This window comes from Stegastes partitus, unplaced genomic scaffold (assembly GCF_000690725.1).
Source record: "Stegastes partitus isolate 25-593 unplaced genomic scaffold, Stegastes_partitus-1.0.2 Scaffold21, whole genome shotgun sequence".
Classification (NCBI taxonomy): Eukaryota; Metazoa; Chordata; class Actinopteri; family Pomacentridae; genus Stegastes; species Stegastes partitus.
In genome coordinates, this window is record NW_007577752.1 from 836,476 (window position 1) to 863,311 (window position 26,836).

The window sequence follows — 26,836 nt, forward strand, 5'->3', positions numbered from 1 at the left end:
CTGACACGCAAACCAAAAAGGAAAAAAAGTCCACAGTTAAATCAAGGGAATCAAAGCACAAATCCGTTTCTAATGGAGCTGATCAGCAGGTGACCAGTACGCGCCTTCACACACGAGCACATGGAGGGAGGAGGAGGAGGAGAAGAGGAAGAAAAGTTCGAAAAAAGCACGAATGTATAAGATGTTTTACATTTCATGAAACAATGTACACAAAGAAAGTGAGACAGAGGGATAGAAACAGATAAATAGCCTCCAGAGAGGGAGAGAGAGGGAGAGAGAGAGCGAGAGAGAGGGAGAGAGAGGAGGGGTTATCCTGCCTCTGCCTCTTTACCCGACAGTGCCCAGCACTCTCACTTAACCTCCACATAGTGCCGGACGGGAAATAACCTAAAATACTTTTTGAAAATCCTCCGAATGCCAGCTACACGGGCTCAGTGTCACTTCTGACAACGACGCCGAAGTGTTTTCTTTTACTTTGCGATCCTCGGCGGAGCGCAAACAGAGGAGTTACCAAAGTCCCCGACACGCTCCAGCAATGGTGACTTTACGCACGGGATTTGAAGGCTGTTTGAACTGACTCCTGTTTCGTCTCAGCGCCGAAACTCTCCTATCATCAGCCATAACAACCTTCCAGCTTGCAAGAAGCACGCAGCGCATGTCAAATAAGTGAATGCAGGTAAGAAGAGTCCTGTTGCATCAGTGTGGACGGCAGCTCCGGGACCGGCGCGTCCTCTGGGCTGCTTGTTTTGAAAAGTCTTTGCGCACTCGGCCTGTCTGTGCTCCACAACAAACAGCGATGACAGCAGCAGATTCGGGCGGCATCACTCTTTAAACCTGCTGCTGAACCGTGATTAGGCTCAGTCAACCCTACATGACCCGACAAAGTAACTCACAGGACAATGTTTTAGGGAAGTTTTGTGTGAGAGTATTATAGGGAAAAACAGTCAAAAATACCCTCATCTGCAGAATAATTTACCATTATTGTAACTCACATATAATTTGACCAGGCCACTGCAATTTTGTTAAAATAAGTTTATATAAAGCAATAACTATTTATAATAACCACTATAATGGATGTGTGATCTGTTATAGGTATGTATTTATTAGTCGTACTCTGTGACACAATTACAAATTATTAAAAATAATGTTTATTTTCTCTTATAATGACCATCATTACGTTTATAATAAACACACCCAAACATCGTGGTTGTGAAACCAGCCTCAAACTTAGCGACATGTTTATTTAAACTTCCCAAAAAGTTGCTAATTTGCGCCACTTTCGTCCCAAACAAAAAACAAAAAACAAAAAAACCCCCAAATCATACCAATAAACGTGCCCTCTTTCACTGAGCTACACAAACACGCACACAAATCTGATTTCCAAACATGTGTCAGTCAGTGCATTTCCATCTCTTTTGCTCGGTGTAATTTGTTTAATCCAAATTAAAAGTATTCAAGGTTAATTTCAAATATGAAAGATCCACTTATATTGAACAAGAAAAGCAGAGCCTAAACTTCACCCTCCACTCCATCACTGTCATGCACTAATAACAAAAGTGGGTGAGTGGTTCTTTAACCTCAGAAAATGTTTTTATAGGTACAGAAGTCATTAAGAGACATTTAGAAAGATTGTGTGCAAAAACAGCTTTGCCTAAAAATCACTAAAAGCAAATTAAAAACTTTCTAACAGCCCTGAACTTGAATTTTAAAGCACAAGCTTGGAGTTTAGTTTCAAGGAAACAAAAGACTCCTCAAGTCGTCTCATCACTCAGACCCTGTGCAGTCTGTGGGTGCAAACTTTCAGTAGTTTCCTCTGCGGCCACACAGCGGTAGCCTTCTGTCCAGAATCGTGTCGCGCTCTGCCGGACCTCTGTGGTCCTCATGCGCGTCCCCGTCTGCGCTGCACCTCCACAGTGCACATTTCAGCCCGAAGCGAAACTCCGGTACTCTGCATCTCCACGCTGCACATGTACTGGACTACAATACAGAGAAACAGAGCGCAGAGGAGAGGAAAGCTGGGCAAAGAGTGCCGTCTTTCGGGCCCAAGTTAACTTGGAGGTCACGGCGACTGACCCTAGAAGAATGCGTGAGTCATAAATTAAAATAGACCCGGAGCCCGAAACACGGATCCATTGAGAGACAATACCGGGAGAAAACAGGACAGTGTCCCAGCACGGCGAGAGGGTTGAGAAATTAGTCAGTAAGTGTCTTTTTTTCCTCCCTCCTACACGATTCTCTTTATATCAGGTTGAATGTTTGCACCGTGTGTCTGAAGTTTCTTGGCGATAAAACAAGTGTCCATTTCACTTGACAGCTACACAGGCTGATAGAGTGACAGCGCTGCTTATGTGTGAAGTTAATTGCGGGTGTGTGAACTTGAGCCATGCGGGGCAGGGACGGTTTCTAATCCGCGGTGAGGAGCCTGGTGCTCGGACAGGCAGCGGGGTTTTTTTTTGTCTCCTGTGTGAAAGTTTGTCCTGCGTGGGTTCACACTGAGGATGAGACAGGGGGTACCGGAGGACAAGGCGCACGGCGGCGGCCTGGAGAGCACCGATAAAGTCACTTCAGGGTGTTCCCAATATTCAGAGCCACGCTACACCTCCGAGATAAGCCTCTGCTCGGCTGCAGATAAGAAGCGTTTAGAGAAACACTCAGAGAAAGATCACATATGCTTGACAAAAAAAAAAAAAAAAAAAAGCGAGTCTGAAAAACCGCTAAAGAGGAAACGCAAAGTCCGGATAAGTGTTCCACTGATTTGTAAATAACTGAAACCACTACATTTTAATCACTTTGGCAGTTTGCTGTGAATGCGCAATTTCCCAGCATCTGCTTTAATTGTTTTACGCATCCACGTTTTTGTTTGCACATCAAATCACTCCTCTATTCAGAGTTATAATTGCCCGACTTGACAGATTCTCCAGTTGCCAGTTTGGGCATGCCCACAGCGGCCTGCGCAGTAAATCACAATTTCCAACAAGTTGTTTAATTGTTTGGACTCTGGCAGAACAATTTATAGACCACCTCCCCCTTCCTCCCCCCTCTGTGTCTTGTAAGTGAGAGTGTCTGTCTGAAAAACAATCCGAGCAGGGGGGTCGCTGAAGTTGATCTCCTATGGCATTTTGTTTTGAGCAGGTGCTGCGGGTTGAAGTTCCCTCATAAGGTAAAGTGGCATTAGAGTGTCCAAATGGCAGACTTATATATAGGCTGCCAATTCAGCACATTGTCCCGGGCTGCATGGCTGCGCTCTCCCCGCTGTCTGGGGGAGACCTGCAGCTTTTCTTTTTTCTTTTTCTTCTCCTCCTCTTCTTCTTCTGTGGGAATCAGCGCTGACAACAGGCGGACAAGCCTGCATGCAGCGGCCGGTCACTGTGTGCTCCATTACTCTTCTGTCAGCAGCATGAAATCACTATTCTGAACCGTGCGTAAAATGCCCATCACATCTGGGAAAAATCCTAATTAATCGCCACCTGTGATATAAAATAAATTAAAATAAATGACAGGGCGAATGTGATTAAATGTCATTTTGTGCATTTAAATCCCACAAATTTATCTTCTCAGTTAAGACTAAAATGCATCTTCATTTTTAGGCCTGTCTCCTCACTTATAATGGTTTTATTTAATTTTAGGATTGTCTCATTTGATGTAGTCAATTACATTTTCCGATAACTTCCCTCCCTCATTCTTCTGCAGCATCAAACCAAAGTTTATCTCTTAATAAAAATCATTACAAGACATTTATCTTTAAAATAAATTTTGCTCTGAAAATATGAAATTTAATTTGTCTTTCTTTGCCTCAATGTTAAGTCTCTGAAAATGCGAACACTGGCGTTAATGTAGAGCAATGCAGTTCTAACCTCAGGATCTAATTCTTATACTTGGAAATGTAGCCATCGCTCACATGTTATTTAATATGCCACATGTATTTCATGGGACTCTGAGAGGCCTTTTGCTGCAGACTGATGCACAGGGACTCTTCAGTGGTAGAAAAACAGTAGAGACTAAGAGATCTGACAGTGGTGGGGAAAGAAATTTAAAAGAAGAAAGAGGACAAATGTTCTGGATATTGAGACTGAATTTGGCCTTCCTCAGATACTCACTACACTCTGATGGGAAAAAGAACCCTGATGTGATCTGCGTTTTTAGGATGCACCAAACCCCCATAGCAGCACTGTTATTTTATTTACCCTGCATGTTGAGCAAAACATGTATCTTCCATCTGACCACGGTGTTGCACATTTAAGTGTTTCCATATGCTATCTTTTTGAGGATGTCATTCACCTTCATCGGAAAACCGTCGCTCCAACATTTTAAGCTTGTGGCCAATCCGGAGAGTCCTAATTATTTGTTGTCGGGCTCTTTGAAAAAGACACCAGCCCCCAAATTGGACATGTGTTGTACAAACACAAATTAAACATTTAGCCCTAAGTATTTCTCCCTGGGTCCTAAGTGCATATTAGTCAGCCTATACTTATCTCTGGCCCAACGGCACACCCAAATTGCAGTGTTGCTGCTGAAAAGAAAGGTTGGGGCCCCAGAGAATGAGCACTTAAAGCATGCTGGCAGATGCCCACAAGTTTCTCAACCACAATGCAAGCTTAGGTGTGTTTGTACTTACAGTATGTATGTGTGCTTGTATTTATGCATGTGTTTGTGGACATCTTTTGTGTTTCTGTGAATGTCATCAAAGAAATCTGACTAATGTGTGACTAATTGTGCTCATGTATATTTCCACTGACTTTTATGTCTTTGCATGTGCCATGTGAGTGCGTGCATCAGCCACGCATATATGCATGCATGCCCTTGTGCATTAGGTGTGTGCCCTGTGAAAGCATTTCTGTGTGTGTCTTTAGGTACGCCCTTGTCATGAGTGAGTGTACTGGGCGGCCTGTGTTATACAGTACATACATTCAAGCAGGAGCCTGCATGTGTGCGTTTCTGTGGGAGTGTGTGCCCTGCTGTGTGGACGTCCTGCTCTGTGGATCCCTTCACTGTTCTCCACCAGCACATAACCTTGGAAACAGCTTCCTCATTTTCCCTCAGAGCGGAAAATAACGGGGCGCCATCTCGATTCTCCTCTGTCCTCTTTTTTTTTGGTGCTCGGGGTAACCTTTCCTTTCTCCTGCAAATTCTCCAGCACCTGCTCCCCACCATCCAATTACAAAGCTCAGAATGAGAGCTTACTTGACACACCAGCTCCTAATGACAACAACAGCCCCTCCACACTTTCTTCCTTCCTTTTCATGTCACATCATTACATTCCGTATTTAGTCTTTGTTTAGCGTTGTAGAGTCTTCCCAGGTTCACAGCCGCTCTAAATTTTTTGGCGTCTTGATGCACAGAGCAGCTCAAGTTCATTAAGTTCATCCTCTTCTTCGGCTGTTTTCTCTCTCTTTTCTTTCTTTGTGTACAAGGGTGTGTGTCTTCTGATGACTGCAACATTAACAATGGCTATTATGTACCTGCAAAGGATTGAGTAAGATTTATAAATGTATGATTTACACAAGGGCCTTTGACAAATGACCGCCTCACTGTTAACACAGACACAAACCTGGCGTCCTGCCTGGAGAGAAAAATAACAAGGGGTGGCTTGAATTCACATTAAACTTAAACCACTTAATTTTTTTTTCTTATACCGTGATTATCTGCAATGAAAGTCATTTGTAATGTTGCTTTTTTCTGTTTTCTGAACTACTTGGCATGACAACCTGCAGCATCGGTCTCTCTGCTCTCTTGCCTTCTCTCAAGTGGAAAAATTCATCATCATGCTCTCTAAAACCAAAAGCTGACATTTCTCTATGCTGTTGAAAGTCATTCTTGGAATTTATTAATTCAACTAACATAAAAAATATATATAAAAAAATCCTGGAAGGCACTGTAGAAATCCAGCTCATGGTATATGCACATACAAGGCAGCACGGGGTGGAATTTTCCTTTAATGCTGAAGCGTTTTTGCCAGGTCAAGGTTTGTTTATGCATCTTTAGAGAAAGCAACTATCATTGTGAAGCACTTGTGAAAGAAAAAAATGACGGGAAGGAAAATGAAATATGCTGCTTTTTGTACGTGGTCACGTTAAAGTCTTCCCGTATTTGAAACATTAAGAATTTTACCTCAATCTAACGACTGTGACGAATGTCCCAAAAAGCAGTTATTAATTACTTTCCAAAAAAGATGTGAAAACAGAACTCAGTTTGGTTGGAAATTAAGACTGAAAGCAATGAAAAAGTCAAAAAACTTATTTTATGTGATCTTCCAAACATAAAAAACCAACACAGTCAGATGCTGATAGTTTTAACTCCTGGTTGACAACATGTCAGCACTCTTTTCTCAATCTGAATAGTGAACGTTGTCTAATTATTTCCTCCACAGAACATTTAAAAAAGAAAAAAAAAATCTTTATATTCTCTTATGTTGCATGCAAAAACGATTAGTCTCACAAGTTATTATTCATTGCTGCTTGGTTATGTAAATCCCATCACTGTAACTTTATTGTTTCACTTTGAGGAGGCCGACTCATTGTAAAGACATAATTCAACCTTTCTTCTTCTCTGCCGCACTTGACCGTCTCCCTAAGCTTATCCAGACCCATCCGCCAAAAGGAAATGTTGAAAAAAAAAGGAGTCCTGGAAAATTGTCTGCCACAGTTAATTCTCTGTTAATTCATGGATATAAATTACAGGATTAAAGTGTTGTGGTCAGTCTCTTTGATCCAGCCAATCAGATTGCAGAGTTTTTGTATTTCTAACAAGACTTGAGGGTGACCAGGTGACTGACGCAAGTGCTCCAGTGGGTCTTTATCTGTCAGTCAGCCGTCGTGGCCTTGGATTGCAGCAGCGGCAGCAGATGCTTTGGCAATTACACTGCTCCTGATGATTTTACAGAAAAGGGAAATCACATACGAGCATGTGTCCATGTCCAGGAGGTTTTCAGTCCTTCCTCTTCCATCCACTTTGCTTTGGTCTCTCGCACTTTTTCATTCAGTCTGTCTTTTTCCCCCTCCTTTTCCTCTTGGGTTAAATTTAACACATCCAACTGAAGGCATAAAAAACTCCCAAATCAAATGTTGGTTGACATGACAGATGATCTTAGACTGTCGGTCAGGATCAGTAGACAGCCGTGACTCCCACCTCAGACTGAAATCCTTATCATTTGCCGTAGCTATAGTCATTTTTATGTCAGATAGACAGAAAAAAAAAACAGCCTCCCCTTTGACTAAAGCAAAATGCTGTCATATCATATAACACAACTGAGTGGAGCACTGCTTATTTTATCCTGACATGAGACTCATACGACAAGAGGGAAAACGCTGTTGGTGATGGTCTGTCTGTGAGCAATTGTCTTTGCTTTGAGTATTTGTGTCGAAGGGTTGTGGGGTGAACATCGTTTATTTTCCCCACAGTTTGATCCAAGTGTATAATTCATCAACTCTTTGTAAAGGAGCGATTATCCTCTGCTAATTTTGTGGGTTGGGATTAAGAAGTTACGCTCTCTGGATTATCTAAACTCCTAAATGGTGATTTATTTCCTGGGATTTTTTTTTCTTAATTCTACAGAAAAGTTCTATCACTCAACAGGAAAGTTTATCAGGAATTATTTGAACACTGACTCATAAATTAAATAGGTGATACTCTTAACTACAGTGTACTTAGTATAATGCAGAGTCAATATGTGAGAATGGGTGTTATTAGCAAACATCTTGTAGTTCTATGCTGCTCACAAACCAAATGGGTGCGGCTAGATGTAAGACAGTACAACCGCTGGAAAGTTTTGACAATCGAACAGAAGTGTTTGAAGATACATTTACTCATCTTTTGTGTAATTGATTGCCGAGCTGGCTGTTTCTGAATTGTTATGACACACAAACCCCACCCCTCTGGCACTCCCTGCAGGTTAAAACAAACAAAAGAAATTATTTGCACGAGCTTTTGATGAAACCCTGCTGGTGATGTTGCACGGCTCAGTCCCAGGTGCTGTACCCATGAATTTGTTTGCTGATTTTTTGCTTTATCTGCTGATTTTTGAGCACAAGTCACTACCAGAGCTGCCATAGCACGACGTTGCAGGTTTCATTCTGCACTGGCTTTGTGAGTTTGCCTGTCCAAGGATGGAAAAGAAAAAGGAAACGTGCTGAAATGTTTGTGGCGAGGAAAAAAGGCCTCCTGTGCTGCTCCCGTGAGCCTTTCTGAAATCGTTTTGAGGGAGCTGCTGAAAGTGGCAAATGCTGCTCCGACTGACAAAACAGAACCACAGGCTACTGTGCATGTGTACCTTGGCGAGGACAGTGCAGACACACGTGCATTTTATACTCGACTGCATACACACACACATTCTAAGGCACACAACACTTAAAACACTGAAAAAAACAGGCAGACTCACATCTAATCTTCTTTCTTTAGTCAAAACCATAAAAGGGGAATTTACTTTTACTCGTTTAATTTATTAACCTACCTGACATTGGTGCATTGGGTAAACAAGGTTAGACGGTAATTGGAAGTATTTGGGTGGTATTTGGAAAATATAGGCCTGGATAAGAAAAACAGGGTTTGTAGCCTTCACAGTGACAATTGTCGGGGAGACAAGTATCACACTTTGATTCAGTTTACAAAATGGAAGCATAATGAAATAACACATGCCACAGTACTACATAAAGGAGTACTCCAACAATTTAGTGAATCAGTGTAGAACAGGGAGGTGTGAAAGGCACATTAGAAAACAAATTGTACAAACTGAAATTGAAGGAGTTCAGATATCCTGACTTTAAGTTTTTAGTTTTGGTGTAGCTCCAGAAATGCTGGAGCCGAGCCTATGTTTCCCAGTCATCAAGAAACCCCGGTAAATGCTCACAGCTTTCAATCATCATGTATCCATTTTCAGTTTTCAAACCATTTTCTTAGGCTTGAATAAACTCCTCCTGCCCATTATCTTATTATGACAAGATGGAACGCTCCTTTAAATTTCTGACTGTGTTTAAGATAATTTGCATTCTGGTCAAAGGTGTAGTATATACATTAGCTGCTGCCTTAAGGAATGTTATTCTTTTCGTGAAAGGCATGCTTTATAAATTCCATCTAGGTGCCGTTTTATTGCCTGTTTGCACAGTCATGAGTTATTGAATTGAAAATCTGATGACATTTTCAAAGAATTCAGTAATCTCCAGGCATGATTTTGACTCTACTCATAATTCAGCCTCTGTCCATGCCAGTTAAATTATAGTACTAACAATAAAATTTTCACTCTTAACACCAAAGTCTTCTTGAAAGGAAATCAAAGTTTTCAGGAATCTGTTGTTGTTTGGTGCAAAACCAAGCTCATGGCATTGATCTCACCTGTCCAAACACACGGAAAGAGATAGTAATTTCTTTAAAGCTTGAGCAGAGGTCAGCTGCAAACATAGTTGATGGAGATCAAGTGCGAGCTCATGTTTACATTGCTTTTATAGTTTGTTGCTTTCCTGTTCCTCCCATCTATAGAAGCATCGCCCGGCTCTAAAAGCAGGCTGGGTAACCTTCACTTTGCCACTCGTAGTGGTTTGGAGTAATGGGGCGTGGTAGCAGGGTTCGGGGTGCGAGGCCTCTGAAATGATCCTGTGGTAAAGTAGTGAGGGCCAGGATAACATGGTCCCACCCACCGAGCCAAGGCCCTGATCCAATTGGTCGGCAGCCAGCTTGTCTACGCAGGGCGTTACCATGGTTTCCAGGCCGTAAAGAAGTCTTTAATCGAGCCGTTGTCATCATGAGATGGTGGTGAATGTTTGGGCTCACAGTGGAGAGAGGGAGACAACAGAGAAGAAAAAAGAGAAAGAGAGAATGAGGCTGGATATCGACTGTTTGGCTCAGAATAGAAAAGTAGCTCTTTATGGAGGGCTCTGACAGCGGCCTGTCCTCATGAGACACACACATCAGCTTCATTCCTCGTGTCATGAACGCTTTCATAAATGACATACTCCTGGCAAGCTCCTGGCTCGAGCTCATTTGCGTATAGCATACGATGTTCTGTACATGCTGTTGGATTAGCAGAAGTGTGGCGTGTTCTGCTCAGTGGTGACGGGGTGTGCAGAGGAGTGGCGCTGGCTCGGATATCGAGCTGACTGGGCTCAGACCTCAGGTTTCCTCCTCGTAGTCCAACACGCTTTAGATGGTCGGACAGACAGCGGTATCGTGGCCTGCTGACATTTGCACCAGAGGGGTTCACACACAAGAAGAACACAAGATATGCTTAACGGTAGCAGCAGCAGCAGCAGCAGCGGCACTGTGAGGTGTGAGCCGTCTGCAGAGAATCACAAACACTTCATGGGGCCCACCTGTTGTGCATTTTTTGTTGTGCATATAACATCAATGGCACATTTTCGGAACAAATCTTGTTTTATTGCTCAGTCTGAAATGATTCTGCGTTGGAAACAACCAATCAGGCCAATTGCACTACTATATTGTTAGAGGTAGTTAATTTGTCTTGGCTCGTAGCCGGTTTGTAACCAAATAAAATGGCCTATTGCCACGGTCCCTCACGTCGATGGTTCCTGCCATAGCAGGAGGGAAAACTGCTGTCTCAGCAAGCTGTTTAGTCTCATTCTCAAGGAGCTTACACTGTGTCTCCCTGTTAAATATGGGAAACATACGTAGGCTGGCCTGTGATGTCAATTGTTATTGCTGGAGGCCTGCTATAGGAAAAATCTCATTTGCCTTTGTAAAGCACTGTAGTGAAAAGGAGCTTATGTCATAAAGACGCTATTGTGGCTGCTGCGGGGCCCTCCAAGCGTGCGTGTATGCCTATGTCTTTAAGTGTCACTGCTTTGACCCACACTTTGTGGATTTCACGTGTGTTTTCCTCACATTTGAGCAGGTTTTTATGGACAATGCTCTGTACCTGTTTGTTCTTGCTGCACACAAAGAGACTTAAGAGGAGGCCCTTTGTGCACAAGATTTATGAATGACAGCTGCTATTGTAGTCATCATAAATGATTACACATTTCTTCTGCCTGCCTCTCTTTGAGTTTACCTCTTTGTAATTGTGCAGCTCCATGACTCTTGCTGGAGGATAAGGCACAAGATAATGATGGTGACTGATCGAGGGAGTGTATCAGCTTAAAGAGAACAAAATATCCGACAAATCTCAAGTTATTATTTGCCAAATGTATATAATGGTTATTACATTTTCTTGTCACTACTTGATTCATTTAATTAAAATCTGCTGAATTGCTTAGTTCCACCTGTGATGGTGTTTCTGCTTCCCACAGGGCTGTATTGGGACAGCTGCAAATGTGTGTGTGCATGTGTAAATCCATCAACTTTCCCAGGATTATTTGAGTAAAGAAAAAAAGAGCTTTGATGATTAACAACTGTAGATTAAAAAATGCCGCAAAATGTGAGTAGCATCATAAAATGACAAAGTACTGAGAAATGCAGATGAGTGGATATCAGATCAATAATTGTTAGTTAAGTAATCACTCTCTTGGATTGAGCTTTACGGACATTTAGCAGGCAAGAAGTCTGCTTCAGCTACCAACACAGAGAAAAAAAATGCACAAAACAGTGGAAAAACAAAGTGAAGAAGACTTCACCCTCAATAAATGTTTGCTTATATGAAGTATGTACATTAATTCCTAAGAAAAACATGTCACCACAACGTAACAAGTAAGAGCAGCGTTGGACATGGGAGTTTGGTTCTGGCAGATGAGATAAACGGTACGTTTCATTTCTCTTATGAATACAAATTGCAGACATACGGGGGAGGAGAAGATTGAAATAAAACAGTTGATATTTATTGCCACCACATTTTTTTCAATTGGTTTTTTTAACTGTTCCTGACGACCACCTCCTCCATCTCAACAAGTCTCCTCTCACATTCAGCTTCTCCGTGTTTTACGGAGCAGCAGATTTGTGCGCTGTCCTCTAAATCATTTCCCTCTCTCGCAGATTGCTCCCTGCTGGAATATTGGCCTGACAGCCGTTTTTTTTCCCTTCTCTCTCTGCTTCCCCAGTGGACTCATTTACATTTATGCACGCAGCAATTAATTACAGGCTGGCGCTGGCCTTGTAAATTAGAGGGAGCTGAGGTCGCCCTCATTAATTGCCCCTGACAGTTAAAGCCTTGTTTGGGTCGTGACAAGGTTGACTTTAGGCTGGGACAGTGGAAGCCCAGCAGAGGTTGGCTGCTCTTCATACATCTGATATCACTTTGCAGTTAATGAAGAAAATGTATTTTCTTGATGAATATGTTATTTTGTTCTATTGTTTTTCCCCCCCCCTCTTTTCTTTTTTTATTCTTTTGGACACCGTTTTGCAACCTTTATGTTCTTGGCAGCCATAGGTCATCATTCCAGGCCTTGTGTTTTGTCTTTAGCATAACGCCTTCTGTGTTTTGGGGGTCTTTCATCCAAATACTTGTGGAGGGGTTTTTCTATAGACCCAGGAGTCAGGCAGGCAACTTCTCACGGTATTGGCCTTTTCATGCGAAGACGCTCCAACTTTTTCCGGCTCCTTCCTTCACAAGGCCCTCCTTTCTTCTCTGTCACGCAGCGATGTGTTTGTGCATACCTCACCAGCTTGACAAAAGAAGGGAGAGATCCTATTCACTTTTGCCTTTGACATTCACCTCTTGTTTTTACAATCTTTCCAAGGCGCGCTGTTTGCACAGTGGAACAGGCTTTGTCTTGAACAACTGGGACAATGGTGAGCACCATAATGTAATCTCCTAAGGGTAGCGAGCAGAGGGGTGAGGTTTAGATGTATGTGCCGGCGCTTGCCCCTACCATCCCTCTCCCTCCCTCTCACCCTTTACTTCAGCAATATTTCATGTTAACAGCGACTTGCGAGAGAATACATGTTGTCACTTAAGCTTCTGTAATGTTCACCTAGGTGTTTTGTGAAGGGAACACAAAGGCTTTTCATTCATGCAAACATCCCCTTCCCTTGTTCCCCTTTTATTCTGTAGCAGTTTGCCCACCCACATGCATCTTCAACCCTGTTTTTTTTTTTTTTTTTACAAACATAATCACAAAACATTATCTTTCCCTCATCTTAACCAAGTGTTTTAACAGCCTAAACCTAATGCACACATGGAATGCCAGATGCTTTGTCAGAGTCCTTGCTTGTAACCCCAACCAGCTAACCTACTGCATCTATGTTGTATAAAGGGGGTCAGCATGTGTCCAGCAATTCTAAGAAGTCTTGCACTTTTTTCCAAAGTGACAACCTGACAGTCACACCCATTTTTTAAAATGACGGTACGTGCTGAGCTTAGGAGGAGGCTCGATTTGATTCGTTTGATCAGAATAACAATAAGCACTTTTGCTTTCAGACATGCTCGGACAGCATGTTGTGCAAACTAGTTTGTTTTAAACATGCCTCCAGCATTCAGGATGTCACTTATCAAAGATGGGAACACAACAGTGCCAATAAATGGAATCTTTGAGCACTTTTCCTCAAAATGTATTTGATGAAGCAAATTATTTTGCATATAAACATATTTTCTTTCAGAGAAAGCTAAGATCCAGTAACAGGTATTAAGGTGCAAGCCTTGGCCTAAAACCTTAGAAGTTTGACAAGTCACAGTTTCAGAGTGTGAAATGCGGTAAATTAGGAGTTCAGTGTTAATAGGAAGATAAGTTGCTTATTTACAGGCCATGAGTAAGAATACAGAGAAATAATCACACAAACATTAGAACAACATGGCGAGCAGTCGTCTGAGAGTCAGCGTGTGCTACAAGCTCATCATTTATGGGTCAAGTGAAGCTCATTTTGGTTTAATTGCCCATATGATTAGTTGGAGCCATACTCTGTTTCCTATGGTGCAGACATGGAAGTGGCAGCACAGAGCCCCATGTGGAGCTAAGCTCATTGAGAGAGCTTCTGTCTAATAGAGTTCCATTGTTCTTACTCCAGTGTGTCCGCGTCTGCACAAGTGGCATTGACAGCTGCAACAAGACAACATTTGGGACTGTGCATATTTTGTTGCGTGAATGCATGCATTCATTGTGCAGGTGCAGGCCTCACTGGGAACATAATACAGTGTATCTTGTTGTCATGCACACTATCGCTCACCTCTCTTCTTACTATCTGTAGTACTGGGATGTCACAGCTTTTCTTTTCCAAAAGCAAATCTCTGGCATTTTGCTGTTCTAAGTTTCTTTTCCAGACAGGTGCTTTTTTTTTTTTTTTTTTTTTTGCAGCTGGCTCAACGGTAGGGTAACATGTGCCATTTTACAGCTGTTGGACAGTGGGCCAAAAAGGTAGCTGTTACTTCCCACAGTTGTCAAGAGGAGCCTAGAATGGCTTTATAGCCTGGTTCTCCTATGTCAGCCCCCCACCCCTCCTCAGAGGTGGAGGAGAGGAGCAATAGTTGGGCAAGTCAGGGTGCTACAACAGGAGAAGGAGTCAAAAAAAAAAAAATAAAAGAAACACAAAAACAATTAGGAATTTTTAATGTGGGATTTATGCCTGGGATATTGTGTGCTACCTGGACTCTGTTGCTCTGTTTGAATGTTGACCGGTTGCAGTGACCAGTTCAGAAGTCCATCTCTTTTTAATCTTTAGACTCGTGAAATTGCATTGTTGTAGGGACAAGCACGGCTAAAATTATGATATTGGAATGAATACAGAAAAATTATTTAAGTAAACTAAGTGTGCAGGCTCCTGTTTGTAAATATTATTTGAACTAACTGCAAGAGAGATTGAATTGATAACAGTGATTCAATTCAACAAACTTTATAATAGTGTTTTGCAAAAGAAAATATTTTTTTTGTGTGTAAAGCAAAGTGTTTAGGTCTTGCCTTGTTGTCAAGTCATGAATGTGAACATAGTTTTGGAAAAAAATATCACAACATGACCACATTGTTACAAGATTAAGCTAAAACATAATAATATTTCCAACCCTACTCTATACATTGCATTGTCTTTTAATCTCTTATGTATTGATGTTGCAGAACACAGAGGGTTAATATGCACATGCAGGAGCTTGAAAATCTACGAGAGCAGGCACTGGAAACTATACTCAAACTGCACTACACACATCCTCAGTGACACGATCCCACTCCTGCAAACTCCTGTACACAGTAAATTACTGTTATAGTATAATGAGTATTTACATACATGTACATGTCAGTATATGCACAAATCTCTCAGGCTGTGTGCAAAATACATGCATACCAGTGTGACACAAAAGTATCCTTGAATGCAAGGCTTTTGCTGAATGTATGTGTGTGTGTGTGTGTGTGTGTGTGTGTGTTGGGGTAGCTCTCCTCTACTGGGCAGCCAGCTGTCTCTCTGATTACCCAGCATCCTCCAGGTGTCGGATCTGCCATCTGCAGATGAGTGGCAGGGCGTGTGGAGCGGAGGAATGGAGGGGAGAGAGAGGGAGAGAGAGAGAGAGGGAGAGAGAGAGGGAGAGAGGTGGTTAAAAAGAAGGAGAGGAAACAGAATAACTGGTTTTGCAGACATCTGGAACGTGTTCAGACGGGTCAGCAAGAGCCACAGAGTGTGAACGCTGCTCAGGGGAATCCAGCTCGCAGTCACTTGATCGAAAAGGTGGCATTTTGAATCGTTGGCCTTTCAAATTTAGTTGGAGAGAGAGAGGGAGAGAAAGGGAGCTGCTTCTTAGTGAAGTGTTCGCAGTGTTTCACTGAAGTGTGTTTTTGCTGATTATTTGTTATCATTATTATTATCAGATCTTCTTAGTGTACAAGCCTTTGAGCTGCTCTGGTCAGAATTGCTCCTAATTGTGCCCTGAGAGAAAAATGCATCCAAGAGAAAATCATTTGCTTGATTAAAGACATGAATAAAAGATCATACATACCCAGTGTTTGCTTTTTTCTTCATTGTTCTCAATTAGCCTCAAATTGTAGAATCAAAGGCGTGTTTGTTTTGCCCTCTTTGTACAACTTAGATGCTGCGTTAGTGTCAAAGAAACGCTGCTGCGGTGTGTTTTGTTGCTCGTCTCTTGTGAGCGCAGGCTCTTTCTTTAAGTCTTTTCTCACTCAGTTCACGTCTTTCTTTAATTAGCAACCTCCCACTCTCAATTAAGACTATCTACCATCCTCTCTCAATTTGGAGCCCAGTCAGGGCCGTCCCATCCTGATCACGGTACCTTCAAAGCACTCCAGCCGCAGTTTGACCCCTTTGATGCTATTATTTGTTTTCTGTGACCCCAGGTTTAGCAAATGGCTGTTTGTTGTGAGCGCTTGTGTGTGTGTGAAGCCATAATAAGGTTGACCCCCAGTTGGCTTTCAGAGTCAGAGTGGTCTGATGAAGCCAGGCAGCCCAAAAATGGCACGACGTCTATCTGATGAGAGAAAATTTCTTTCCTGTTCTAAATGTAATCAATTTTTGAAAGAAATGATCAGGCATCACTAACTGTGTTAAGGTAGATTTTTCAACTTCAAAGCTGCGCACAAGAATCATGCTGTTTGTCGTTTGTTAGCCTTTGCGTGGCTGAGTGTGTGCTGTTGTTTGTGCAGTGAAAGTGCTGTGAGAGAAACACACTGATCCTCTGTGTCCTTCACACAGGACCTCTGTTCTGTCTCGAACATCCGCTACAGAGGGCTCTCAGGTGGGCCGAGTGTGTTCACTGAGCTCCAAGAACAGCTTCCAATTCAAATTTTCATACTTTGTCAAACCTCAGCTTGTTGGCACGGTGTGAAAAATCTGGTTTGCGTGTACTAAAATGTGTCCTGATTTGTACAGCAGCACATAAAATTTCTTCCACCTATGTCTTAGCATATTTCTTTTCTGGTAAAATATTATTTATTCGTAATTTTGGTGACATAACTGTCATTGATTGCAGTGATGACAAAAATATGCTTTTCTGTTGTGATCCTATTCACAGTAATTAAATAAAAATGCTTTTTTTTTGTCTTTGCTGTTCTTTTCCAGGTGACGTTCATGAATTTTAAACTCATCCACAAGTGAGAAGAGGGTGTTGGAGCTGAAGTCTCTTATTTCTGTAAGTTCTCTTCACTGACCGATACTACTGACAAGTCTTTCCTTGTGCGCAAACACTGCTCGCTTTTTTCATTTTTTTGTGCCGCTGTTTGGCACTTTGGATGATTGCTTCCATGAAAAGGCAGATAATAAGCTCTCACAGAAAACACATCATTGTTGCAGCGGTGCAGAACCGAGCAACCCTCGCTGGTGTTTGAACACGCCACGTTTTGCACCAGCGGGTATGTTAGCTGAGGAGTGTGCAAAGTGCAGTATGTGTGTGTTAGCCCATGTTATCAAAACTGTATCTGACTCTGTGCATGCCCACTACCTCTCACCCTTCCATCGGCACATACAGAACGCTTTTGATTTGTTTCACAGCAAATGCAGACCTCCACTCCGGGTAGTGTTCTGCCCTGTGGACCCTCAATAGCTGCTTTCACTTGGGTGAAGAAAGGGGGCTTTTAGAGGCTCTCACAGGCATCACTCCAGGAACCTTTCAGCACTGGGACCTACAGTATGCCTTTTAATGGACTTTCTCTCTGCGAGCAATAAAGATTATATCTGGAGTCAAATAGTGCTGTAGGTAACACTAGCCTAAATTAAGCTGGTGAGGTCGCAGTGGCCGATCTCGATGGTTTCAGCAGAGACGGGAGACATGAAATGTACAGATGGGAGAGGTTGGAGAAAAGAGTGATCTGACCATCTGGCTAATCCCCCTGTTTAAGAATACTTATTAAAGCCCTCTGTAGTGGCCCTTGAGCTGTGTCACTCCTAGGTCAACAAGTGGCCGGTTTGATTCTCACTGGCATCTCGCTCCCAGAGAGGACAGAGGAGCTCCAGTGTTTTGTTGTCAGAGATAATCTGTGTCCTGCTGGTCGTCAGGAAGCTCAGTTTCAAAGACATGATCTGTGACTCATGTAAATTGTCTCAAATCGCACTATAGAGCCGTGGTTCCCAATCTGGAGGTCGGGATGGCATTAAAGGGTCACAAGGTAAATCAGCAGGGTTTCTGATGATGAACAAGAATTTTTTGCTTTTTCTGAATTTCTTAACATGTTTCCTGTTTTTTCGTACGGATTACTGGGTGTTTTTAACGCTTTCGTCTCTCTGAAAGTATCCGTCACAATTAAAAAAGAAAGAACAGTCTCTCTGATTTGACTGATCCCTGATAAAGCTTTGACAAGACGTTGCAATTAAATATAACTTTGATTCACAAAATCATAAGTCTGAAAAGGTTGGTAAATACTTATCTAGGGCAAATCAGGGAGCAAATAAATGGCTATGGGATGATAACTGTTTTTTAAAAAAAATTCTTTCACTGAATATAATTTGTCAACAAATTGGGCTACATTTGAAGAAAGTAATTGCGACTAGATTAGGGAAAACCTGACCACTTAGGCTCGTTTTTAATTCCATCAAACTCCCATAATTTCATCAGTTCATCTTGAAACTTGAAATCACATTATTGTGTCTTTTAACATGCAATTGCTTTTCAAATCTAATAACACAGCGGTAAGATGACAAGTGGACCCTCCTAACAAAATTACAGCCTTTATAGGGTACCAATCCTGTCGTGACAGCAAGAATTTATGGTATCTTTGTTTCACAGAACTTTGGGAAGGAAGAGGGTGATGTGTGCTGGCTGATTTACATAGTCAAGGCTTTAACTTACAGTAAATTTCTAATGGCTTTCATCAGAAGGGAAAGGGTGTGTCTCTGACATCACCAGATAGCTCGCCAAATGCGGTTATTGGTTATCTTCATAGTGTAGAGAACTAGATCCAGATTTTTGTCTTTTTTTTTAATCATTAACATTATTTAGCCCTAAATTTACACAATGTCTGCATGTTATGGCATTTATAGATAAAATGTTTTCATCTGAGATATGCAATAATGCTAAACCTGCAAGTCTCAAGTATTGTAACGTTAAAAAAAAGAAATGCAAAAGCTGTAATAAATAGTGACTTTGGGAAAGGAATTCAGCTTCTTTATGCAAAATGACAGCCCTATTTGTGGAGCTCTGTTGTTACACATGGTTGCTGTAATAGCAGTCATTTGCTAAGAGTTAGAAAAGTGACCAGACAGCAAGCAGCCGCTGGGATGATTTGTGGTACGCTAATGAGCTAATGAGCTAATGAACCCACTGAGGTTACCGGTTTGGCTCTCGTAAAACAATGCCCCTCTCTGCTCGGTTCCTTTTTACTCCAGCTTTGTATGAGAACTTCACTGTGTTACAGTTAATGGGCAGCGTCTGACAAAATTTAGGATCGTTTCTCAGTACTTAACCGTATGTTAACAGTGAGCTATTATGTCCCCTTGAGCTTGGACATTTGGTGAATTGATCTGATTTGTCCACACATATGAAATGTCCGCTTAGGTCTGGAGCGGGCCGCATGCCTTGAAGGTTTGCGGTGCAGGACTCATTTAGCGGTGGGAAAAGAGAAATGAACTTCAGGGATCTGCTTCAGCCAGGCTTCAAGTTGCCGCATTCATTCATGCGTGCCAGCTCACCAGCGCATCACGACAAGTACATATGCTTGTATGTTATGCATTTAGTTGTTTGTCAGGCTGCGTCTGCATCAATTTATTTGTGTTTGTGCTTGCATGCATGTTTGTGTTTTGCACACTCATGCCTCATCAACATCCAGTCTGAGGCCCATCTGGTTTGCTTTGAAGAGGCTCGTGGAGCTGCAGCGGCCGAGGCTTTAAGGCAGGGCCAAGCCAGCAGCAGTTCCTCCCCACTTACACATAAGTCCATGGTGCGAGGCCCTCTGCCAGTAACAGTATAGACCGACCCTTGTGGCTACTTCCCAAACCACCCAAGCTCATACCCCACTTTCTCTCTTCTATTGCCCTTGAAATGGGGCCTGCTCTAAATATTATCTCCCCCTGTGCTTTATCCCTCCGTTTATCCCTAAATCGGCAGAGAGAAGAAAGGAGCCGTGGGGCTGAGTCACTTTTTCCCCTCTCTTCTCCTCTCTCCAAAACCACAGGCAGCGGCAGCGGCTTCCTGGAGATGAGCGCTTTTGTCTGTTGTGTGACCGCTGCGGCTTTAGGCAGATCCTCCTCTGATGAGGTAATGCATAAGGCTAGATGAGCAGGCAGAGTGAGAAAGGAGGGAGGTGTAGGAGGAGAGCAGCCCCACAATGGATCTATACTTTAACCTTTGATTTTTCCAGCCAAAGGAATACATGATTTCTTTCAGCAACACTCTGCTCCGCATGGAGGCCATCGCATAATTCACACGTCCTCAGAGTGTGACTGGTTATCAACTGGTGGCTGCTGGTCAGCTCCTCTACAGCACTGTGGGCTCAGATCTTTGCTGATCTTCAGCAGACTTTCTCCTGTGATCTTCTTTAATCCTTATTTGTGTGTCTTGTCCAACTGGCAACGACTTTAATGAGAAGCATCTTCTCCTTTATTGGACAACATAGAAGCAGAAAGGAAATGAAAGGAGTGAGAGGTATGACATGCACAAAGGTCTCTGGCTGGGAAACGAACTGGGGTATTAGAAAGGTTTTAAATGAAAAAATGATGGAATAGGAAGATGCACAGGAAAAACAGTGGACAGTGGTGGCGGTGGGAGGAATGGATGGGATCACTCCCTCTTAGATGGCTTCTTCTTAGTTGTTAGTGAATAAAAGTCATTTTTGGAGTCAAATCTCAAACACACTTTCATTGTGTATCTTTCGAAGTGTCATTTAAAGTACATCCCAGAAGTATCATGTCATGTGATGTGATACAAAGCAGACAGTTCTGAGTATGTGCAACAAGTGTTTTTTATGTGTGTGCAGCTGCTCCTGAATGTCTTACGTAACATATACAGACTTATTTATATATACGTAAGATATACTGTACCTACCGGGTGAGAGTGTGAAGGGAGATGTAAAGTTGCCCTGAAACATCTACCCGACATAGTGTAAGTGCATTGCAGGAGTGATGCATGAATAAATTACGATTAGGGGACGTCCTTCAGTCAACACCCCGACTAGAGTGAATCATTCTGGTATCTCCAGTTTTCTGTCACTGCAACGTATGAGTAACTTCTCGCACACTTTTAAAAAAAAAAAATTGCAACCTTCAAATAAGTGTTGTGTTATTTGCAAATGATTCATTTGAAAGAACAAAACTTTCGGGTGCTTGAACTGAGATTAATCACTTCCTGAAATGATCACTTTGTTTTTCTCAGTCATTTGCAACCAAAGTATATAAAAAAACAGACTGTCTCAGATCCTTAATAATGCATGTTTAGTGTTTCGTTCACTTAACATACTAATCAATGAATGTGATCCCTGAGTGATAGTCAGCTGCTCAAAGGGACAGAATTTGCTTTGGAGAGAGCACACAATACACACCACAGGCCAAGAGAAAGAGTTGGCAGTGCAGGCAACTGTAGTACACGGCAGATTGGCAAGACTAAACCTGGAGGAGAGCAGGGAAAATGTTGAGTTGAAATGAGAGTAAATGCTTCTCGAGTTCTGCCTTGCTATGACACTGGACTCTGTTTGCAATCAGCCGCTTTAAATTTTTTTGGGGGGGTAGCTTGTTCTGATCTGCAACCTACAATGATGACTGACTATAAACAATAGAGCCTTTCTGTTTGCGTGAAATAAAGCACAACACATATTACTATAATTGAAAAGCTCTAACTTTATGCACTTCCATTAGCAAATAAACCTTACTTAAAGTCAGACATCGCATTTGCGGAAACAAGTTGCAACATCTGCTCATGGAGACAACAACATTTTGCATCAATATTTAACAACAATATTTCAACAACAACCTTGTCCTAAACTGTTACGAAATGAAGAAACTCTTTCATTATTCACTCAGTGGGTTTTAGGAATGTCCTCACAGATTAAAAAAGAAAAAAAAAAAAAAAAAACAAGTGTCAAAGGTTTTATGTGATTGTATGAGCAAGTTTCCACTCAGCTTTCACAACTGGCAGTAAAAAAGTTGGACAGAAACCCAGCTTGTGTGTATTCTGCGAGTGTGCTTCCAACTACGCTCATGTGCACTGTGATATATGTGCGCCTGTCTTTTTTTCCTCATTTCTTCGGTGACAACTGCTATCTGTTCAGTCCTCAGGCCTCCTGTTGAGGAATGCCACCAGACTCGCTGACATCCAGGATAATAGCTTCCTGTTTTAACTGTCATGGGTGCTGGAGGTCAGAGGCCAGGGTCAATCTCAGCTGTTGTGCTCTGGGCTACAGGGGACGCCACCTGGTCCTAAGATCATGGTGATCCAGAGTATTATTCTCTCCAAACAATACGGTTCTTCACCTTTTCACATTCTTCAACATGCCGTAGCTGGAAGGAGGCTTTTTTTTTTCTTCTTTTTTTTCAGCTGTTTGGCTTCTTTCAGCACTTCATTAAAAACAGTGGGCTTTCAAATAGCTTGTGTTTGAATGGAGTGTTGACTGTGTAGGTGGAAAGAAGGACAGTCTGGATGCACAGGACAAACTCTGCAACAATAGATCTCCTGAAATGCTAACACCTGTTTCTAAGAGACTTGTGTCAGCTTCCCATTTAACTGACCCTGAATGCAGCTCACTAACAACAACATCACATCCTCATAATTACAGTATCCTCATTACAGTAAATATCCCGCATCTCATTTTAAAGCTGCCATCAGCTAAAATTAACTGGCCTTAATGGCTGCTGATTGCATTCCAACACTGGCCGACCCCCTCCTCCATTTTTAGTGATCTGATCATTTAAGTACATGCTAGCATAATTGAGGTCTCTTCCTTGATTAGATTTGCACCAGCTTTTAACAAAGCCTGCTCGAACTTAATCCAATGAGCGCCATTGTAGCGAGAGCAGAGGGATGACATCGCTCCTGGTTAGCTTCAAAATCAACTGTGCCGCTGAGCAATTAGAGGCCGCGCTGATAAAGAGGCTGGACAACGAAAAACTAATGACACAATGTTTCTCAAAGCTCACAAGATAACGAGTGGGCAGCTGAGCGGTAATTCATACAACAGCTTACACTTACTTCACACATACAAACTTTATAGAAAGAACATTTCATGCATTTAACTACTTTCATATTTCATACATTTCAGACAATTAAAAGACTTTTAATTAACTGTAGCACCCAAAGACTTAAAATAATAGTCTTGTCTGTCAAAAATAAAATAAGGCTTGGTTCTGACCAGATCTTAACGCTTGTTAAACAAACACGGGCTTGTTCAGACTGGAACTGTCACATCCAAAGACTCAACGTCTTTTCTACTGTAAAGCCCTCACTGCAGTGCCTTAAGGCATGTCGGTTGCTGTCTCTGACTTTCACTCAGTTACTCTGCGATCCTGACCCACTGGGACTGAACCGATCAGTTCAGCCTGGTGTGGAGGTGTCGGCTCTGGCTGCATCCTTTGGTGACACCAGCCCATCCGTAATCACAGTTAGAGACTTAAACTCCTCCTGACCTGTGGCTGTGTGTCATACGCTAAATCCTCTAATCTTGTCCTTTGTTCTCTGTCACCCTCAATTAGTCATGTACCAGGAGTCAGAAGAAGAAAGTGTTCGGTGTGTGTGGGAATACATGCTTGCGCTTGAATACTTTCATTAGCATAATTTGATGTATGCATTTGTATGTGTCTACAAAGTCACAAAACCTGAGTGTCTGTGGGATTTAGTGATGAAATTATGAGTAAGCTGACTTGCAGTTTTTTTTTATTTTTTATTATAAAGAATTAAGACATTTTTTTAAAAGAAAATATGCCCCTTAATTTATCAGATTAAATGACTTTGGGATCTTGTGATTGGCCTTTTTTTTTTAAACAAACAAAACAAAAACACTTTCTGCTCATAAAATAGCTAACAGATTATTGGAGTAGGAAGATTTGGTGATTTTGTGCCTTATAGTTTACTTTATCTTTTTGGTCAATAAAGACAACAGAAACAACCAAATAGAGAGGAAATTGTAGCATAAACAAAATAAGCAAAACAGTTCACAAGAAGCTTCAGTTCTCAAAATGCTCCTTTTAAACTCCCACACAAACACACCTGAGGGAGATTTGTTGCTGATGCTTATCTTTATTTCATTTTACAGGCAAGTATATGTCATTAGGCTTTGTCTAATTGATCTAGTGAGATGAGTGTGTAGATTAAGAACAGGAAGGGTTTTGAATCAGTCCAGACTCTGCTCCTCTCTCTCTCTCTATCTCTTCTTCCCATTTATTCTGTGTCTGTAAACCCGCCTCTATTCTTAACAATAGGATTTCACTATAAATAGGTCTGAACAAGTCAGAGCTCACCTGCTCAAGCTGTAACTAATCCAGAACTATTTCAATAGTTCCCTTGATGTTCAATGATCTGGCCCATAAGGTGCCACGGGATAAGCAGGCATGCTGGTATGTTGGACAGAAAGACGTAAAGAGGGGAAAAGAAAAAGAAACGAATGATTTTGGATGCAGGCCCAGTTCATGAAGGGCCATTTTGGAAATCAAAAGCTGTTGATTGCAGTTTCAGGATGTTTTTGCAATGCATTTCTGAAGTTAATGCACTTTATTGAACTCAGTCATTCAGTGCTTACAGAGCAGGCATAGCACGTCAGGAAATTTGCATTTAGTAAATTTGTAAGCGTATGGCACAGTTAGACAGAGCGTTTACACTAACTTATCAGGGTTCTGTGTTTACAGACAATTGTTGACGGAAGCTGATATGTAGTGCGATAAATGCACTTTGATTTGCAGGGAAAACAATGCTGCATTATGTAGGCCAGGGACACTTAAGAGTGAAGTAACTGTGATATGAACACAGGCCAAATTTATGTGCTTGTGTTTAAGAGGGCAAGCAGCTCTGGAGTATGTTTGTTAAAGCCTTTGGATGAGGCTCCAAAATGCTTGGCTCCCTTTCAAATACTGGATCACTTGCTGATAATGGAGACAGATTTTTGATGCTGTTGCCAATTTGTCGTTATAAAAAGATACACGTTTAGATATGCAGTCAAAAAGTGCTGCATACAGGCATCACTGAAGAAGAAATACACAAATGCAAATGATTTATCATCTGGATGCTATTAATTTAACCTATGGAGTCTTACTCAATAATTAATGTCTATTGGCATGTGACCCTATATGCCATACAGTAAACAGCATGTCTCATAACTATGTATGAGATCTTGTAGTCAGCTAATATATGGCTGAAAGGCCCAGAGACAAGCCCCGGGTCTTAATAAATCAGCCATATCTAATGAACCCCCTAATTGTGATTTACAGCCTGCAAGCCCAGTGCTGCGCTGAAGAGAGAGAGAGAGAGAGCATGCAGAGGACGAGAGTAACCTCGTCCAGTGGCACTAGGCAAAAAAGAAACGCTGCTTTATTAAAAATGCTGCTCCCTTCCAGCAACTGTGAATTTCTTGCGTGAGTCTCATGAGAGCTTTGTCCAGATATGATACTTAACGCAGTAAAAATCAAACAGCTGGACGACAAACTGTTACAGTTCAACCAAGAACACAGCGAGAGGGAGAAGGATATTTATACAATCGTAATCTACTCTTTCTGGGTTGCTTTTTTATTTTCCCTCTCTCTCTCTCTACATATATATATATATATATATATATATATTTACTGCCTGTGGTGAATTTGCTTTTCAGTGGGACCAGTGGTATGACATCGTCTTCTTTGGATTTTTATTTCTTTTTTGACGATGTTTCAATTTCTCTTTAGCTTTTCTTACTGCTATCAATATGCACAACTTTTCTTTCTATTTATTCCAACTAACTGGAAGCATGTGTTAATTGCTCCTGTGCCCAATTATTCCAACACAGGCCCTTCAGAACATTAAACGTAAAAGCTTCTATTCTGTAGCATCACTGCAGTTTATTGGTGGATGCACAAATGTAAGACTTTCCACACCTGACATCAGTTTTGTTGGACTGAACAATGCCACCTGGGTCTTAAATGTCTGCCCTGATTCAAGGACTTAAGTCCATGTGAAAAACGGCTGCTGTGATTGGCTAGATTATCTTCCTACATAGTTAGAAGTGAGGCCTTGTGTGCTGCGAACAATGTATATTCTCTGTAGGCTTGTAAAGGACAATGGATAGCTTGTGCGGTAAAGAGGGGGTCTGACCTCGTAGTACACACTCACACCTCTCCACACTCACGGCTGTAACTGTGTGCAAGCTTACATGTGTTTTTACATACTCCAGCTTATGTTCATGTTCCAGAAACACATGCAACATGACTTATTCACTTTGCCTGCCTGTTTCTTCTCAACCAGTATAGACTGGCCACAGAACTGTCTCTTCAGCATTTCATCTCCCTCTCCGCTCTACATGTGTTTATTGAATATATGCTGCTCGTCCGTGGTATCAAATATATCTTATCGGCTCACACATAACTGTTTCAAATCACACAGCCCACAAGTTTCCCACAATACACACATGTAGCTAAACACTCCCATGTACACTCTGTAACGTGCGGCTTCAGCCAGACCAGGGGACACACTGCAGAAAGGATTAGTCTGGATTGTGACAGCTTGACATGCCGGGGGACACTGACATGCCTCCAACCGCCAAACAAGACAACTGCTGCTGGAGAGGAGAAGAAGGTGCTCAACTGCTGGTTCAGCATTATTTTCCTCACCTCTGCTTTACGTTTACGTCAACTACTGTCTCACCACTGTGAAGCTGTTATGTAGAAAGAGAATCTTTTTCTTTAACTTGGATGGGGTTTTTGCATTGTAAGTACTTGTCAGCTTTCTTGTGCAGAGCTTTTGACAAGGAGGTTGAAAGTAAATTGCCGACTAGGCAGTAAAAAAAAAGTTTTAATTTTTTTTTATTATCAATAAACTACAATCTAAATCATATTTAATTTGACATAAATTAAAAAGAAAAAAAAGAATAAAGCATTTTGTCAAAAAACAGCAGTGAAAATGTAGCTTTACTCTAAAGCTAAAAAAGTAGCTCCT

At 41.8% G+C, this 26,836-nt stretch overlaps 1 protein-coding gene across 1 annotated transcript in view; it reads left to right on the forward strand.

Annotated features, from left to right (window-relative positions):
• The first annotated feature begins 388 nt into the window (after window positions 1-388).
• LOC103366544 (SRY-box transcription factor 6) overlaps window positions 389-26,836 on the forward strand; it is a 107,768-nt gene continuing 81,320 nt past the window's right edge. Inside the window, exons 1-2 of the mRNA XM_008294317.1 lie at window positions 389-676; window positions 16,864-16,933. The gene's annotated coding sequence lies outside the window, so the exon portion shown is untranslated. The remainder of the gene's footprint in view (window positions 677-16,863; window positions 16,934-26,836) is intronic.